Source organism: Malus sylvestris, chromosome 16 (genome assembly GCF_916048215.2).
Source record: "Malus sylvestris chromosome 16, drMalSylv7.2, whole genome shotgun sequence".
In the NCBI taxonomy this organism is placed as follows: domain Eukaryota; kingdom Viridiplantae; phylum Streptophyta; class Magnoliopsida; order Rosales; family Rosaceae; genus Malus; species Malus sylvestris.
Genome location: NC_062275.1, coordinates 30,735,053 through 30,752,501, shown reverse-complemented (window position 1 = coordinate 30,752,501; position 17,449 = coordinate 30,735,053). Strand labels below are relative to the sequence as shown.

At 35.9% G+C, this 17,449-nt stretch overlaps 2 long non-coding RNA genes across 2 annotated transcripts; both read left to right on the top strand.

Annotated features, from left to right (window-relative positions):
• Window positions 1–1,284: 1,284 nt before the first annotated feature.
• Window positions 1,285–3,737, top strand: LOC126606433 (uncharacterized). The gene is made up of 3 exons (XR_007617208.1): window positions 1,285–1,369; window positions 2,130–2,188; window positions 3,050–3,737. It is a non-coding gene; the product is annotated as an uncharacterized LOC126606433 (long non-coding RNA).
• A 4,006-nt stretch (window positions 3,738–7,743) lies between these two features.
• LOC126606432 (uncharacterized) lies at window positions 7,744–9,805 on the top strand. The gene is made up of 4 exons (XR_007617207.1): window positions 7,744–7,835; window positions 7,971–8,092; window positions 8,853–8,911; window positions 9,773–9,805. It is a non-coding gene; the product is annotated as an uncharacterized LOC126606432 (long non-coding RNA).
• Window positions 9,806–17,449: the final 7,644 nt, after the last annotated feature.

The window sequence follows — 17,449 nt, the reverse complement described above, 5'->3', positions numbered from 1 at the left end:
AATATTTTTTAATTAATGTAGAAGTGTAAAAAATATAGAAAAAATAAATAAACGCTCGTAATGACAAGCTTTACAACTTTTGTGAAGAGCTTAACTTTGAAATTCACCATTATAATCATATAAATCATAAATCAAAATTTAATCGTTAATTATTGTTTACATTTACTCTTTATTTTTCTCATCAAATTTTGTTTTTTTTTTTTGGATTTTCTTTTTTTGAAATCATGATCTATTAGAGGATGCAAGAAGATGAACCGTTTGGATCGTTGGTATTATGTTAAGAGTTTTACGGTTAGTGAAAATATTGCTTGATGTTTATAAAGTTTATCACAAACTAAATGACATCGACTCATTTTTCAATTAATCGTAAATATCGAAACGTAATATCAAATATTTGAACCGTTCATCTTCTTACATCCGCCAGATGATCATGTTTTCAAAAAAGAAAATTTTAAAAATGAAATTCAATAAGAAAAATAAAGTGTAAATGACAATCGACGGTTAAATATAAATTTAAGGTTTATGGATTATAGTGTTGGATTTTGAAGCTGACCCATTCATGAAAGTTGTAAAGTTTGTCACTATGAGTGATTGTATATATATATTTTTTACATTTTTTTACACTTCTACAAAAATTATTATTAATTTTATTAATTTTTCCCTCAAATAATTATATGAATAAATACATAATATAATATTAATAATATTGGTAGGTAAGGTATACCACCGGTACTAGTTTTGGATACCAATATCGTTCCAAAATAGCATGGTATGGTACATGTCACAGCCCGTCCCGGGATTTTTATATCTGGGACGTGAATTGATGTAATTACCCTTGGCGGGCATTAAGGTACGTGTGTGTGTGTGACATTATTTGAATTAATTTTGTAAGTTTTGGGATTAAACTTTTGGAATTTGAATTTTTGTGGTTAGGGATTTGGATGGATGGTGAGGATTGTGTTGGGCCACACAATCACACACACACGCACTCCCTGTCTTCTCTCCCTCTCGTAGCACTCTCTGTCTCTCTCCCTCGACCTCACACACCCACACCCAATGTGTACGGCACACACCCAAACCCTCCAAAAACTCGACGGATCGAGGCAACCAAGGTATGCATATTCATCCTTTCGACGTTCTGAGTTCATTGGTACTAGTTTTAGGAAGTGAAACCCTCGAAATCACGGGAAACCCGAACCTCCATTTTTGAGTTACTGTTAATGCACACGTAAAATGTCGTGTTTCAGGGAATTCTAAGCTTGTAGTGAGCTTAGTGAAGTCCTAAGGAGCCTCGGAGTACTTGGTTTGAAGGATTTGGACGTCGGGATCACGTGGTTCCATTTTGGCCGAATTTCTTGGGAATTTTCCGGTGAGATTTCTTGATTTTTAGAGCCTTAAACTAGTCTATCCTGATTCTACATGTTTGGGGCTTCAATTTGATATAAAATACGAAGAAAATGGGTGAAAAACGAAGGAGAACAAGAGGTTTTAAAATTGGCCGAAAAACGGTCGCCGGAAAAACCAGTCCGGCAACCCAAGGAAGAAGAAGGGCGCGTGGGGGGCGCGTAGGCCCGTGCCACGTGCGGCGCGTGGAGGCGCGTAGCACATCAAAAAAATAATCTAAAAATATGTCGACGTTTGTGACGTCGAGTAGATCACTGTGGTATATTCATATACCCAAATTGAGCACCGTATGAGAAAGTTATTGCGATTATTGGTTAGGTGCTTTAAATAACGTTTTATAGTTTTCGCATTTAGGTGAAAATGTGAATTGACGATCCGACCGTTGGATCGTCACCAAACTCTGATACGTTGTAATACGTAATATTTGAGGATTATTGGAACTTACGGATTGGGAATCCGAGTTACGGATCTTCCGAAATTGGAGTTGTAAGTTCATAAAATAAAATGTTAACCGTCACTTAGTTTTGGAAATTGACGGAGATCCGACCGTTGAATGGTAATGAAATTTCAGGATGTTGTCCTAAAGATTTATTGTGGACCTCTGGAAGTTATGGATTTAAAATCTGAGTTGCAGATCTTTCGGATCGAACTGCGTAGTGATGTGTTTTATATAAGTTATATTCTATCGATATGATTTCTGAGGTTGGATTTGATTATTGTTCTAGGCGGCGATCGTCATGACGCCTTGATGTGTTGTGCTAGGGAGTTGTAGGGCGAACTCCAGGTGAGTGGGCAGTATTTTCTGTATTTACCTATATACTATTGAGTTTTCCCAGAAATTGAATTTAAATGAAAGTATGATTTAAAATGCCATGGATAGATTTATATGAAAAGTATGATTTGAAATGCCATGCATAGAAGTATATGAAAAGCATGAATTGATGTATGATGCATATATATATGTGAATTGGTGCTGTGGACGCACAGGTAAGTATCAGGTGAGTTTTATATTATTCATGTGCATTGTTGATGTGTATATTGTGGATAGCTCATAACCTGCAATCATGGTGTTAGTGCTTATATTATTCACCACACCGCACGCTCGTCTTGGATCCAAGTAGGTGGATGTCGTACAGACCAAGTGAGGGTTCCGACATGCTAGTCGTATAGATTACTAGATGTGATTCCGACTAGTGGGTGACCTTAGATTATGTGCACAGATGATTGATGAGAGAAGCACTAGAGCGTATTATTACACCATCCATGTCGTACAGACTACTTCAGGTAGTTCCGACTTATCTGCAGTGTAGTGCCGTACAGGTCATCGAGGTGACTCCGGTTGGATTGGATGTTGAGCTATGGAATTAACCGTACAGGACCAACTGCAGGGTCTCCGGTTAATTCAACTTTTCACCTGTTACATTGATGCATCATTTATTTTGTTTTCGAAATTAAAACATGGCATACTTTCGAGTTTTAAAGAAAAATTGATGATTCGAGATTTATGAAAAGTATTATGTTATTATATTATTTTCTGGGAAAAGTATACAGGTTTTACAGTGAGGGGTTAGAATTATTTTTGGCGAAATGTTTTTGAAAAGCTTGGTTTTACTGACCCACTCAATTTTGTTTTTCGCCCCTCCAGGTTCTTGATAGCAGAGTTTTGGTGGCCACGAGGTATCCAACGGTATTCTGACAGAATTCACAAAAGTAGGACTCACCCTCGAGGGTTTCCATTTTAATAATTGTATTTTAAAAGCTTCCGAACTGTGTAAATGGTTACGTCACTCTCATGTGACGGCCAGCATGCCCTCCTTCGGGACGGGGTGTGTCAATTGGTATCAGAGCCTAGGTTTCAATCTTGGACATCTTTAGAATTTCCTAGTGTCTTCTGTCAGAACTTTACCGCCTCGTAGCGAGCCACGTAGTTGGGATGAGTTTAGTTTCCCGGATATAGTAGCTTAGGGGGGGAAACTATTGCTAATATAATCCAGTCTATTATCTAAGAAACCCTTTGAGACTGGTTATAAGTTGAATTTGAATCACTTTATGGAAATTATGAACCTGAGGGAGCAGAGTGTTGGCTTACTCACTTGGAAAAGACGTTTTGGGTTATGCAAGTCAAAAGAATCTTCCTTCTGATAGGTGGGTCGAGACGACTACCTGGTTGTGGGTTATGAATTTGTATCTTGGTGGAAACAGGAGTATTATTCGTTGTCACCGGAGGAAACAGCTGATTGAGAATTATTTAAGGAATTGTTAAAGAAAAGATTTATTCCTCCGGTATATTATGATGGTAGTAAGCAAGAGTTTGCAAAGGTGAAACAAGGAAGATGACGACAAATGAGTATTATAGAAAGATTTTAGACTTGCCTCGTTTCCATTTGGATATTGTTGCTAAGTTGGTTGAAGTGTTATGTTGTTTTAGGCTGGATAATAAGAAGAAGTGACGTTCTTTGGCGACCATTATCTATTGTACTGTCTATCAAGAGTTTACGAGATGTTGTTGAGGGTTGAGGACTCTGAGAATATGATCAACGTGAGTAAAGAAGAATAAGAAAAGAATGGTGATTAGAGGAAAGATGATGAGTTTAAAGAATCGTCATATCAAGGACATCGAAAGACTCAGAGCTTCAAAAGAAGTGAAGTTAGAACTAATTCTTCCAGCTTAGGTTTAATGCCACTGGTCAGAGGCGAAGTGATAGATTTACTGGTGATCCCAGATCTTAAAGATAAGGTGACTCGAGTAAGGAAAATGTACCTTTGTGCCATAGGTACAATATTAGACACTTTGGAAAGTGTGGGGATCAGTGAATGTGTTCATGTGGACGGATGGGACATAGAGTTATGAATGGTCCCTAGAATCAGTTATTACCCAGCAGTCTTCCCTGACACCACAATATCGATCCAGCAGGTTTATGGACTTAATAGTTTGGTCAGATGGGCCGTGAGTACAGGGATATTTGATGAGTTATAAGTCCAGCCGTACAGGCCACAAGAGGTGGATCCGGCGAACATATTATTTGGAAAATTGAGGAGTAAGCCGTACAGGTCATTCTAGCTGACTCCGGCTGATATATTTCTTATTATGGACGATGTTGCCAAAGAGAGTAATGTTGGAGCACGATCAAGGCGTATTTATGTATTTCTAATGAAGAACAAGATGATAATATTACACCTTCAGGGTGTCCAGTGATGGTGGAAGAAGTAGTTATGCCAGTGAATCTTATCGTATTAGACATTGTGGATTTCGATGTGATTTTAAGCACAGATTGGTTAGGTTATAATCTTGCCAATATGGATTATCAGAGGTTACTTTTATGGGTATGCAAAGTGGATTGAGTTAGGCCGTTATTTATGCTGTGAGAGCAAAAAGATTGTTATCAAAAAGCTGCCAAGGATACTTAACTCATAGGGTGCTAAATGATGTTGCTTCTAATGGTATGAGAGATGTAAGGCGGTTAGACATTTTCTTGATGTTTTCCCTGAGGAATTATCTGGATTGCCGTTAGGCGGAGATATGGAGTTCACTATTGATTTGTCTCCAGGCACAAATTTTATGTTAAAGATTGGTTCATGATGAGTTAAGGGAATTGAAAATTCGGTTACAGGAATTGGTTGACAAAGGTATCATTTAAAGTACATCACGTTGGGGGGAGCACTAGTTTATTGGTGAGGAAGAAAATGGACATTAAGGCTATGTTTTAATTATAAGTAATTGAATCGGGTAATGATCAAGAACCGTTATCCATTGTTGCGTATTGATGATTTATTGATCAACTTAGAGGTCTGCGTATTTCCTAAGATTGACTTAAGGTCTGGTTGTTACCGATTGAAGAGTTAATGATAACGTTCCTACGATTGTGTTCAGGACTCGTTACGGTCATTATGAGTTTCGTGATACTATTCGAATTGACGGATTCTCCTGCTGTTTTATAAGTTGATGGATGAAGTTTTCCAAGAATATCTTGACAGGGTCGTTATTGTTTTCATTGACGATACTCTGGGATACTCTAAGCCGAGAGCAGAGCATGTTAGATATTTAAGTTGATGTTACAAAGATTGAAGGAACGTTGATTGTATGCTAAGTTTAGCAAATGTCAATGTTGTATGAATCAACAACAATTATAAAATGCGTTATATATGCTTAAGGTATTCAAGCGAAATTTTAAAAGGTAGCAGCGATTGAGAATTTGGAACAACCGCGAACCGTGGCTGAAGTTTGGAATTTTCTTGGCTTAGCAGGGTGTTATAGATGGTTTGTTGAAGGTTTTAATGATGCTTCTTTGAGTGGTGTTGGATGTGTTAAAGTGGAAGTGTTAAGGTAATTGTCTATGCTCCGCGACAAATGGAAACCTCATGAGATAAATTACTCTACTCGTGATTTGGAATTAACAACTATCATCTTTGCTGGGAAGATTGGGAGACATTATCTTTATGAAGAAAAGTGTAAGATTTCTACGAATCATGAGAGTCTCCAATATCTGTTTACTCAGATGAATCTAATCTTAGGCAACGAAGATGGATTGGGTTGCTTAGTGATTATGATTGCACGACCAGGGTGATCTTGAAATTTTTGCGACCAAAGCACTTGGTAGGAAAGCTCCAGTAAGAATTGATGCTTTGTATACTTGTTATGTTTTCCTTCTTGCGGATTTGAGACCTACTGGGATGAAGCTTAAGGTAAAAGTTAAGAAGAAGTTTTATTGGCTAATTTTCAAGTTAGGCTGATTTTAGTTGATTGTCTACTTGACGCCTAGAAAAGTGAGGAAGGAAATTTTGGATGAAGCGCATTGTTCAGCTTATGCGATGCACCCGGGAGGAACTAAAATGTATCATACCATTCGACCATTTTATTATTGGCCTGGTATGAAAAGAGAAATTGCTGAGTATGTGAGTAGATGTATTATTTGCCAGCAAGTGAAGGCAGAAAGAAAGAAACCTTTTGGTCGGATGCGGCCACTTCCCGTTCCTCAGTGGAAATGGGAAAATATCACTATGGATTCTGTGTATAAGCTTCCACGTACACAGAATGGATTTGATAGCGTTTGGGTGGTTGTAGATCGGCTTACCAAGCCAGCACACTCCATTTCAGTGGGAGAAAAGTATCCTTTGAATAAATTGGCTAAGTTGTTCATCACAAAGATTGTGAGGTATCATGGAGTTCCAGTAAATATTATCTCTGATCGAGACCCGAGATTTACTTCTAAATTCTGGGTGGCTTTTCAGGAAGCTCTGGGTACACAATTACTGTATAGCATAGCTTATCATCCTCAAACTGATGGGCAATCAGAGAGGACCATTCAGACGTTGGAAGATATGTTGAGATCTTCAGTATTACAATTTGGTGATTCCTGGCATGATCGTCTGGACTTGATGGAGTTTGCTTATAATAACAGTTTTCACTCGAGCATTGGTATGTCACCATTTGAGGCACTTTATGGTAGGGCGTGTCGAACGCCATTATGTTGGTCTGAGGTTGGTGAAAGGGTATTAGAAGGCCCAGAGATTGTAGATGAGACAACTCAAAATGTTCAGGTAATTAAGTCAAACCTGAAAGCAGCCCAGGATCGACAGAAGAGTTTAGCGGATCGGCATACTACTGATCGAGTATATAATGTGGGTGATTGGGTGTTTTTGAAATTGTCACCTTGGAGAGGTGTGGTACGATTTGGGAAAAGAGGAACGCTAAGTCTGAGATACATTGGACCTTATGTGATCATCGAAAAAGTTGGTGAAGTTACCTACCGGTTGGAGCTGCCTCCGGAGTTATCTAAGGTCCATAATGTGTTTCACGTCTCTATGCTTCGACATTATATTTCTGATCCTTCTCATGTGATCCCTCCTCAACCGCTAGAGATTAATCCGGACTTGACTTATGATGAGGAACCAATCACGATTTTGGATTGGAAAGATAAGGTTCTAAGGAACAAAACGGTTAGTTTGGTGAAGGTATCGTGGAAAAACCATTCTGTTGAGGAAGCTACCTGGGAGACGGAAGATCGGATGAGAGAGATATACCCAAGGTTATTTTATGGGCATTAAGTGCGTTATTTGGTTCTGGGAATTTCGGGGACGAAATTCTATAAGGAGGGGAGATTGTCACAGCCCGTCCCGGGATTTTTATATCTGGGACGTGAATTGATGTAATTACCCTTGGCGGGCATTAAGGTACGTGTGTGTGTGACATTATTTGAATTAATTTTGTAAGTTTTGGGATTAAACTTTTGGAATTTGAATTTTTGTGGTTAGGGATTTGGATGGATGGTGAGGATTGTGTTGGGCCACACAATCACACACACACGCACTCCCTGTCTTCTCTCCCTCTCGTAGCACTCTCTGTCTCTCTCCCTCGACCTCACACACCCACACCCAATGTGTACGGCACACACCCAAACCCTCCAAAAACTCGACGGATCGAGGCAACCAAGGTATGCATATTCATCCTTTCGACGTTCTGAGTTCATTGGTACTAGTTTTAGGAAGTGAAACCCTCGAAATCACGGGAAACCCGAACCTCCATTTTTGAGTTACTGTTCATGCACACGTAAAATGTCGTGTTTCAGGGAATTCTAAGCTTGTAGTGAGCTTAGTGAAGTCCTAAGGAGGCTCGGAGTACTTCGTTTGAAGGATTTGGATGTCGGGATCACGTGGTTCCATTTTGGCCGAATTTCTTGGGAATTTTCCGGTGAGATTTCTTGATTTTTAGAGCCTTAAACTAGTCTATCGTGATTCTACATGTTTGGGGCTTCAATTTGATATAAAATACGAAGAAAATGGGTGAAAAACGAAGGAGAACAAGAGGTTTTAAAATTGGCCGGAAAACGGTCGCCGGAAAAACCAGTCCGGCGACCCAAGGAAGAAGAAGGGCGCGTGGGGGGCGCGTAGGCCCGTGCCACGTGCGGTGCGTGGGGGCGCGTGGCACATCAAAAAAATAATCTAAAAATATGTCGACGTTCGTGACGTCGAGTAGATCACTGTGGTATATTCATATACCCAAATTGAGCACCGTATGAGAAAGTTATTGCGATTATTGGTTAGGTGCTTTAAATAACGTTTTATAGTTTTCGCATTTAGGTGAAAATGTGAATTGACGATCCGACCGTTGGATCGTCACCAAACTCTGATACGTTGTAATACGTAATATTTGAGGATTATTGGAACTTACGGATTGGGAATCCGAGTTACGGATCTTCCGAAATTGGAGTTGTAAGTTCATAAAATAAAATGTTAACCGTCACTTAGTTTTGGAAATTGACGGAGATCTGACCGTTGGATGGTAATGAAATTTCAGGATGTTGTCCTAAAGATATATTGTGGACCTCTGGAAGTTATGGATTTAAAATCTGAGTTGCAGATCTTTCGGATCGAACTGCGTAGTGATGTGTTTTATATAAGTTATATTCTATCGATATGATTTCTGAGGTTGGATTTGATTATTGTTCTAGGCGGCGATCGTCATGACGCCTTGATGTGTTGTGCTAGGGAGTTGTAGGGCGAACTCCAGGTGAGTGGGCAGTATTTTCTGTATTTACCTATATACTATTGAGTTTTCCCAGAAATTGAATTTAAATGAAAGTATGATTTAAAATGCCATGGATAGATTTATATGAAAAGTATGATTTGAAATGCCATGCATAGAAGTATATGAAAAGCATGAATTGATGTATGATGCATATATATATGTGAATTGGTGCTGTGGACGCACAGGTAAGTATCAGGTGAGTTTTATATTATTCATGTGCATTGTTGATGTGTATATTGTGGATAGCTCATAACCTGCAATCATGGTGTTAGTGCTTATATTATTCACCACACCGCACGCTCGTCTTGGATCCAAGTAGGTGGATGTCGTACAGACCAAGTGAGGGTTCCGACATGCTAGTCGTATAGATTACTAGATGTGATTCCGACTAGTGGGTGACCTTAGATTATGTGCACAGATGATTGATGAGAGAAGCACTAGAGCGTATTATTACACCATCCATGTCGTACAGACTACTTCAGGTAGTTCCGACTTATCTGCAGTGTAGTGCCGTACAGGTCATCGAGGTGACTCCGGTTGGATTGGATGTTGAGCTATGGAATTAACCATACAGGACCAACTGCAGGGTCTCCGGTTAATTCAACTTTTCACCTGTTACATTGATGCATCATTTATTTTGTTTTCGAAATTAAAACATGGCATACTTTCAAGTTTTAAAGAAAAATTGATGATTCGAGATTTATGAAAAGTATTATGTTATTATATTATTTTCTGGGAAAAGTATACAGGTTTTACAGTGAGGGGTTAGAATTATTTTTGGCGAAATGTTTTTGAAAAGCTTGGTTTTACTGACCCACTCAATTTTTTTTTTCGTCCCTCCAGGTTCTTGATAGCAGAGTTTTGGTGGCCACGAGGTATCCAACGGTATTCTGACAGAATTCACAAAAGTAGGACTCACCCTCGAGGGTTTCCATTTTAATAATTGTATTTTAAAAGCTTCCGAACTGTGTAAATAATTACGTCACTCTCATGTGACGGCCAGCATGCCCTCCTTCGGGACGGGGTGTGTCAGTACAAATATCGTACCATTACCAATTGGTACAAATTTTTGGTAATAATTTGGTATGGTATGGTTGGTAGGACGGTTGGTACGGAAATTTGGTAAAAATTTCCACTCCTATATAATTCGAATAGAATAAGGTACAATATGGATCCTACTTATCAAGGCTTCTTTCTAGCTATCGACTCATTAATATAAATAAAACAATGTCAATGGTATAAATATATAGTATAATATATATTTATATATTGTGATCAATTTAATCATAATCATCAAACAATCAGAGCCAATCAACAAATTGGACTGACTTTTGTAGTGTCCTCCTACAATGAAATCAACATGATGTGAGTTCTCAAAATGATCAAATGCAATAGTTAGAATATATACCAAGAACCTATAAAGATGTTACTTTCCTTTTGATGTAAGTTTGATGGTTCTCAATATATAGTGGCTTGTCCGCAGAATGTGAATTCATATTTGATCGAAGAAGGTTGTAGTAGTATTTTTTTTGTTTTTTGAATAAACGATAGTATCTACACTAAGGGGAGGGGGTGAGCTTAGCCTCACAATGGGTTAGCAATAATGTAGTTCAAATTCGTCTTTAGCGAGAATTGAACCTAAGACCTCTCACGTAGCAACCAAAACCTACTCTTAAGATTATAGGAAATATAGGTGATCCGGATGTTTCTTCTCCTACAATAAATTACATAATATAAATATTAGTAAATATAGTTTCACATCAAAATCACAAAATAGACAAAAATAATCTAATAACAACAAAATACTTATCTTTTGTATGGTAAAAATGCTCTTGGTCGATGCTTGTTTAGAATAAGACTTTAGGTTGAGGTGTGTAAGTTCATTTGTCCTTAAGAGTAGATTTCGCCCCTCTAAGACAATGTCTTGGTATAACAGGTTATGGCGCCTTACCCTCCAGGATACAACAACTTATGATCCTCGTAAGCGTACATTCGCAATACTTGGATCGTATCAACAACTCGATTTTCTTTTGGCATATGAGAGGTTAAATTATAATAGCATTTGGGAGACTACAATAAATCAAGAGAGGAGAGGAATGTGGGATTCCCTTCAATTAGGTGAGGTTTGTAGGAAAGAAAATATTTGAAGTCCAATAGCAAAGGAGTAGTCTGGGTAAAGATCAACATGATCCTCACGGCTTGAAGAGTTGTTTTCATATAGAACATGAGAAAGGTAAACATGATTAAGCATGGTCTAAAAACGTTAGACTATATAATTGCCCAATTAATGGGTTAATCAAGATGGCATATTCAAAGAGAAAATGTAATTTATAGCCCCAATATTATAACCCCTTCAAAAGACTGTTCTCACACGAAGTGTGTGAGAATAGTCTTTTGCTTTTTTTATTTGTTTTTGGCATGTAGACATGGGGTAAAGATAGGAAGTAGGTGGGATGCTATCATGACATAAGCGTGAGGGAAGGAAAAAAAAAGCAAAATTTTGTTTGTGCGAAATTATATTATTGCCCATGATTTTATCTTGTGATAAGGGCGTGATATTCACACACCCCTTTTTACTTCTCACACATCTCTTATTAAATTCTTTTATTTGATATTTTTCAATTCATTCGATCCTATGACCGGAAAATTAAGAGGGTGTGTGAGAAGTAAAAATAAGTGTGTGGATAGCACACCCCTTGTGATATAAGACCAAATTGTCTTTTCACTTTTTTTTTGTTGACAAATAGAGTTTTGTTAATAAGTAGTTTAGATTCATAATTTGTTAAACTAGCTAGTGTTATTGGATATGTAAAGTCAAACTAACTAGCAAAAACAATTTTCAGAGTCATAGATTAGATAAATTAATAAAAGGCTTATTTCTAGTTATGACACGTGTACTCTTTTCCAAATTTCAGTTTAGCCCCTACACTTTCCATTGGCTCACTTTATCACCTGCACTCTTTCTTTGTGTCACACTTTACCCCCTAAACTCTATATTGTGTCAATTTAACACATCCACTCTTCCGCAATGTCTTCACCCTATTTCATCAAAATAAGTTAAAAAGAGTCGTTAATGGTGCAATGTGACCTAGACAATTTAGTGTTTTCAACTATGTTAGAAAGATCCATGAGTGCAAGTGCCAAACTCAAACTAGGGTTGAATTTCTCCATATTTAGGAAAATAAAGAAGAGGAGAGCGATAGAGCTAGATGCTATGGGTTAATTCCTATTTTGTTTTAGTTGTCATACAACTCAAACTCAATGGACATTGTGGACCAAAAGTCATTTGGGCCAGAAACTCAAAACTAATTAAAGCCCAATACGAACCTTTCGCATGACTAAATAATTAATTAATTAATTTTGACCATATACAATTAAACTATTTAACTTTCCTTACTCATCTTCGTTATTCATTCATTACCTTACACGATGTACGATTCATTAGGTTCCTTTTAGCGAGGTAGTAGGCGTTAGAACTCTTACTAATCGATTGTGAATTGAAACTTACTTTCAGTTCTCCCTTTAGTGATTATTCATCTTTAGGGCTTTTACAAACCATGAGTGACACCTAGCAATATGTCATGGCTACCCAAGCTAATCAGAAGAGGTTGAAGAACCTATTCAGTTTAGGATTATAATGTAATACAACCCTTCTCTAAATCAATATTCTTGATAACATTGGTTGGTTGATAGTTTATTCATGTCTACAATCCAATGTGATTCTCTTGTCTATATGATTACCTTGAATATGATTTGGAATGACTTCCTAAATCTCATTCATACTCTGACCAGAGATTCTTAATCATATCATAGAGTATTATCCCTCAGCAGTTTGAAGGTTAGAGATGCATTGTTGTTCATTCACATGCCTACATGATTAAGTAGTTTAATCCCAACTATGTCATGGACACCCTTAAGTGGAATACCTTTAACATAGTCTAAAACTAAGGACCTAACCACAAGACAACTATGATGTCTCAAGTCAAAGGACTACTTTGCATTATCCCAACTATGAGTTCTCATGTGATATGAGTATGAGAACTCCTTGTTGGTTGCATTCAATGGACTCACTCTCTCTTGATCACTTACACATTTGTCTTGGTATAATTCACACCAATAACTCAAGGCTAGGCACTCTCCAAGGATAGGATAGAAGACATATTATGTACTGATCTATTCGGATTGTCAATGCCCAATTATATGAGAGAGAATGATATCCTAAAAGTTACAAAACATACATGTTTGGATTACATATGAATTAGCCCGTGGCTGCCAAATGGTTATGCATATAATGCTTGTTGAAAGTTTCATATCACCTCACTAGTTTTAATTCTACTTGAGCACGCATTTGACTCTACATGCATACTGTTTCAGCAATGTTCTATTCCCCCACGAATTTTCTGGTCGAGAGCCGCCTGGCAGAGACAAAATCCACATAAACATTGCACCACGGATTAACTCATTTTTTTAGGATTAAGGGCATCTGCAAGAGACTAGTTCAACTCATTTTTCTTAGCTATTTGACCTATAAGTTACAATACCCTGCACCATAGTTTAACTATACCTCATGTTAAAATAGCTATCTACATAGTTTATAGCTCACTAGTAAAAAAAAATAGGTTGTGCGACGACATTTTGTGTGACAAACAAAAATTTGTCGCACAAGACGCACTTGCGCGACAAAAAAAAGAAATTCGTTGCGCAAAATAGAAAAATAGAGAAAATAAATAAATTAAAGGGTTTTTTAGATATAGACCCTTGTAACTCTTATTTCCTATATAAAAACCCACCTAATTATAAACATTCAAATAAAACCCAAATTTAAAAGTGATTGCCATGTAGGAAAGTAATTGACCTATTAATACAAAATATTTACAACTTGTACCACAACATTCAAAATAAATCAATAAATATTATTACTCACCTTAATTACAATGAACAAATAATTTATTGCATATTATTACCCCTAACACACACACACACACACACACACACACACACATATATATATATATATATATACATGTTCAAGTGTATCTAGTACTACCACAAGCTCAAAAAAAAAAAAAATATATATATATATATATATATGTACGTATGTATGCACAATACTACATATATGATCAAACATATTATACTAATTAATCTACCTATATGTAAATTTACGATGAGCAAATAACATATATTTTATAAGTATATTATTTTGTATGTATCATCATATATATTGGGCACATTTTATTATTATATGTACAAAATAATAGGTAAAATAGTATTGAATAAAATAATAATTTTTTTATGTAGGTACATTATTTTGCATGTATTTTGCATAATTGGGTTTGCTTTATTATGTAGGTAAATTATTTTGCATGTATTTTACATATAGTGGGGAAATTATTTTGCTTTTTTTTTTAAGCAATCTAACATTTTAAAATTTGAATAGTAGGTGCACTAAATCAAATAACATTTTTTGTAGGTAAATTATTTTGCATGAATTTTTACGTATACTAGACATTTTTTTTATTTTTTATTTTTGTCATATATATGTGTGTGAAATAATTTACCTACATTTATATGTAAAATATAATTTGTTGACTTAACTAAGCATGTATTGTTACATATGTTAGGCATATTTTGTTGTTATTATATATTAGACAATAAATTTATTATTTATTATTTTCGTAAAATCATTAATTCTCCCTTACAATCTATATGGAACTAATTGTGTACATCAAACATTCAAATAGGGGTGTTTTGGGCATCAAAATTTTTTTAATGTGTAAAGTCAAATATAATTAATGATTTTGCTGATGTGGAATCTAGTTAATGGGTTTTATTTGAGTAAAAAACTTATGACGGGTTTTATATGGAGAAAATTAAATTTTAGGGGCTAAAGTCATATTTTCAGTAAATTAAACTTGCGCGACGAAATTTTCGTCGCTCTAAGTATTCTTGCGCGATGAATATTTTTTGTCGTCGCTTAAAGTCAACAAGAAAACGCGGGTAATTTAATTTGGCGGGAAACACTTGTGCGACAAAATTTTACTTTTGCGCCACAAATATTTGTCACGCAAGTTCCACCACCTTTTCACCCTCCAATACATCTGAATCAGGTAAATCTGAGGCTATTTAATGTAGATGTTTGTGCGACAAAGAGTTCATCGCACAAAGATCCTAACTTTGCTATTTATAGGCGCTTCTACTGTCTTTTTCTTCACAATTTCTTGCTGAGATGGCAGATAAAAACAACAATGGGAGTGTGCGCAAGGCCGACGAGCATGATATGAGAGAACATTTTACATTTGCTCGTGCAATTGCTCCAGCTATGAGGAATAATTGCCCCACTGCTGAGTGGCGTTCTTGGAAAGATGTGCTGGGAAATGTGAAAAGCTTGTGATGGATGAACTATTAGTAAGTATATTGTTGATGGATCAATAATTTAGTTTGCAAAATTTTTAATTATATGTTGGAATTAATTATATGTATATATTTGTAACAACGTAAGTATGTTTTTTACGATGAACTGAAAGAACAATTGATGAAGTTGCTGGAGGATGCGTTGGAGGAAGGTTACAATATGTGGCGTTATGAAGTCTTGCGGAATAGAGCAGGATCATCCAAATAGTAGTTTAAAGTTTATGTTTTGTATGACAATTTTAAATTTAAGGTTTTTTTTATCTAATTTATGTATTTGGACTTAATTAAGCACCCTAGCTATGGTTTATATGTGTTTTTAATCTTTAATGAATATCGTACTTATGCTAAAAATAATTGTATGGATGAAGACATAAATTATTTGTAGAATAAATATTTAAGGTATTAACTACTTTTGGAATAATATATTAGGTATTAATTATTTATAGAATAAATATTTAAATTAATTTAAGAATAAATATTTAAGGTATTAAATCGTTTGTGAATATTTGTTTGTAATTACAAAGTTTACGTAAACATAGATATCTATGTTTACGTAAACTTTGTAATTACAATTATTTTATTCTATTCGTCGCGCAATATATAGAGCGATGCTAATTCGTCACGCAAATACACCTTGCGCGACGAATACATGTGTTTGTCGCGCAGTGCGCTATCTAAATGCGTTCAAACCTTCCAATTTCTTGCTCATTAATGACGCATTTTGTGCGACGGCTTATAGTTTTGCGCGACGACTATTTCGTCGTGCAAAGTTGTCCTAGTGCTATATTAACATAGTTTCAGAGTCGAACTTTTCACAATTTTTTTTGTTTCAAAAAGAATGGCCAATTCTGGGGAGGGTTCTGGGAAAAAGAAATTTGTAGTGTGAGTAGAGAGGTACTGATGGAAGCGAGTGCCGTACTTTGAAGGCAAAAATTTGGCTGAGGTGTATCCCGAATTCATTTATGACATTGGGAATTTGGTGCGGAGGGATTGTTTTGCCGAGTTTGAGTCTTGGAAAAAAGTCCCTGAGGAGCTGAAGAAGTCCATGCTAGGAGAGTTATTGGTAAGTTTATGGTAAATAATGAAAAATTATTTTTGAGAAAATGTAATATTTTTTAAATTACTAATTTATTGTTATTGGCATTAACATAGGTTCATTGGGATATTGATGAAACCGATGAGAAGCAACGGATTTATGTGGATGGGCTTTTCAAGCAGAGATTCCGGAAGTGGAAGTTTGATGTGTTGCAGACGAGGGAGGATTGAAGTTGATTAGGGTTGTTTTTTTTTTTTTTTTTTTTTTTTTAAAGATTTTGTGGACTTTATGTTGAATTTAATGAATAAATATATGTTAATTAATTTAGTTTTGTTAATTAATATTTGCAGTAATTATAATTTTTATTTGGGATAGTAAATTAGTTTTGTTAATTAATTTAATGTTTAATTAGGTTAGAGTTTTTTATTTATAATAAAATAAAAATTTACAGTACATACAAATAAAGAAGGAAAACATAAAAAATAAAAAATATATATTTCTAGCGCAACGAACTTCTTCTTTCGTCGCACAAATAACATTTGAGTGACGAATACAGACGTTCGTCGCCCAAGAAGTATTTGCGCGACGAAAAGGTTTTCTTCGTCACTCAAAGGTTCTTTGCACGACTAACATATTATTCGTCGCGCAAAATCCTTCGTCCTTTTTTATCTGAAATCAGCCTTGTGCAGAGGCAAACTGCAAAAAATTTGCAGATTGTGCCTCTGCACTCATCCCTACGATTTTGCTGAATTTGGTATCCGTCATTTTCATTTTCTCTCAATTTCATCATCTAAACTACTCCCTCCATCTTCTCTAGGTTGATTGAGCTATCTCGGTATGTCTAGTAAGCGTTTTTTGTCATTACGGTAAAAATATTAATGTAAATTCATACTAACGCCATTAATTTCGTTCTCTATAGGGATATTGTGTGTGATTAGCGATTGGTGGATAACGATTGAGAAGGTAATTTCTTCGTTTTATTTTTTAAACATACACCATTAATTAAATTATGTTGAACTTAGTTTGTTATGTTTATATTGTGCTATGAAATTATATTTATATTATGTTGT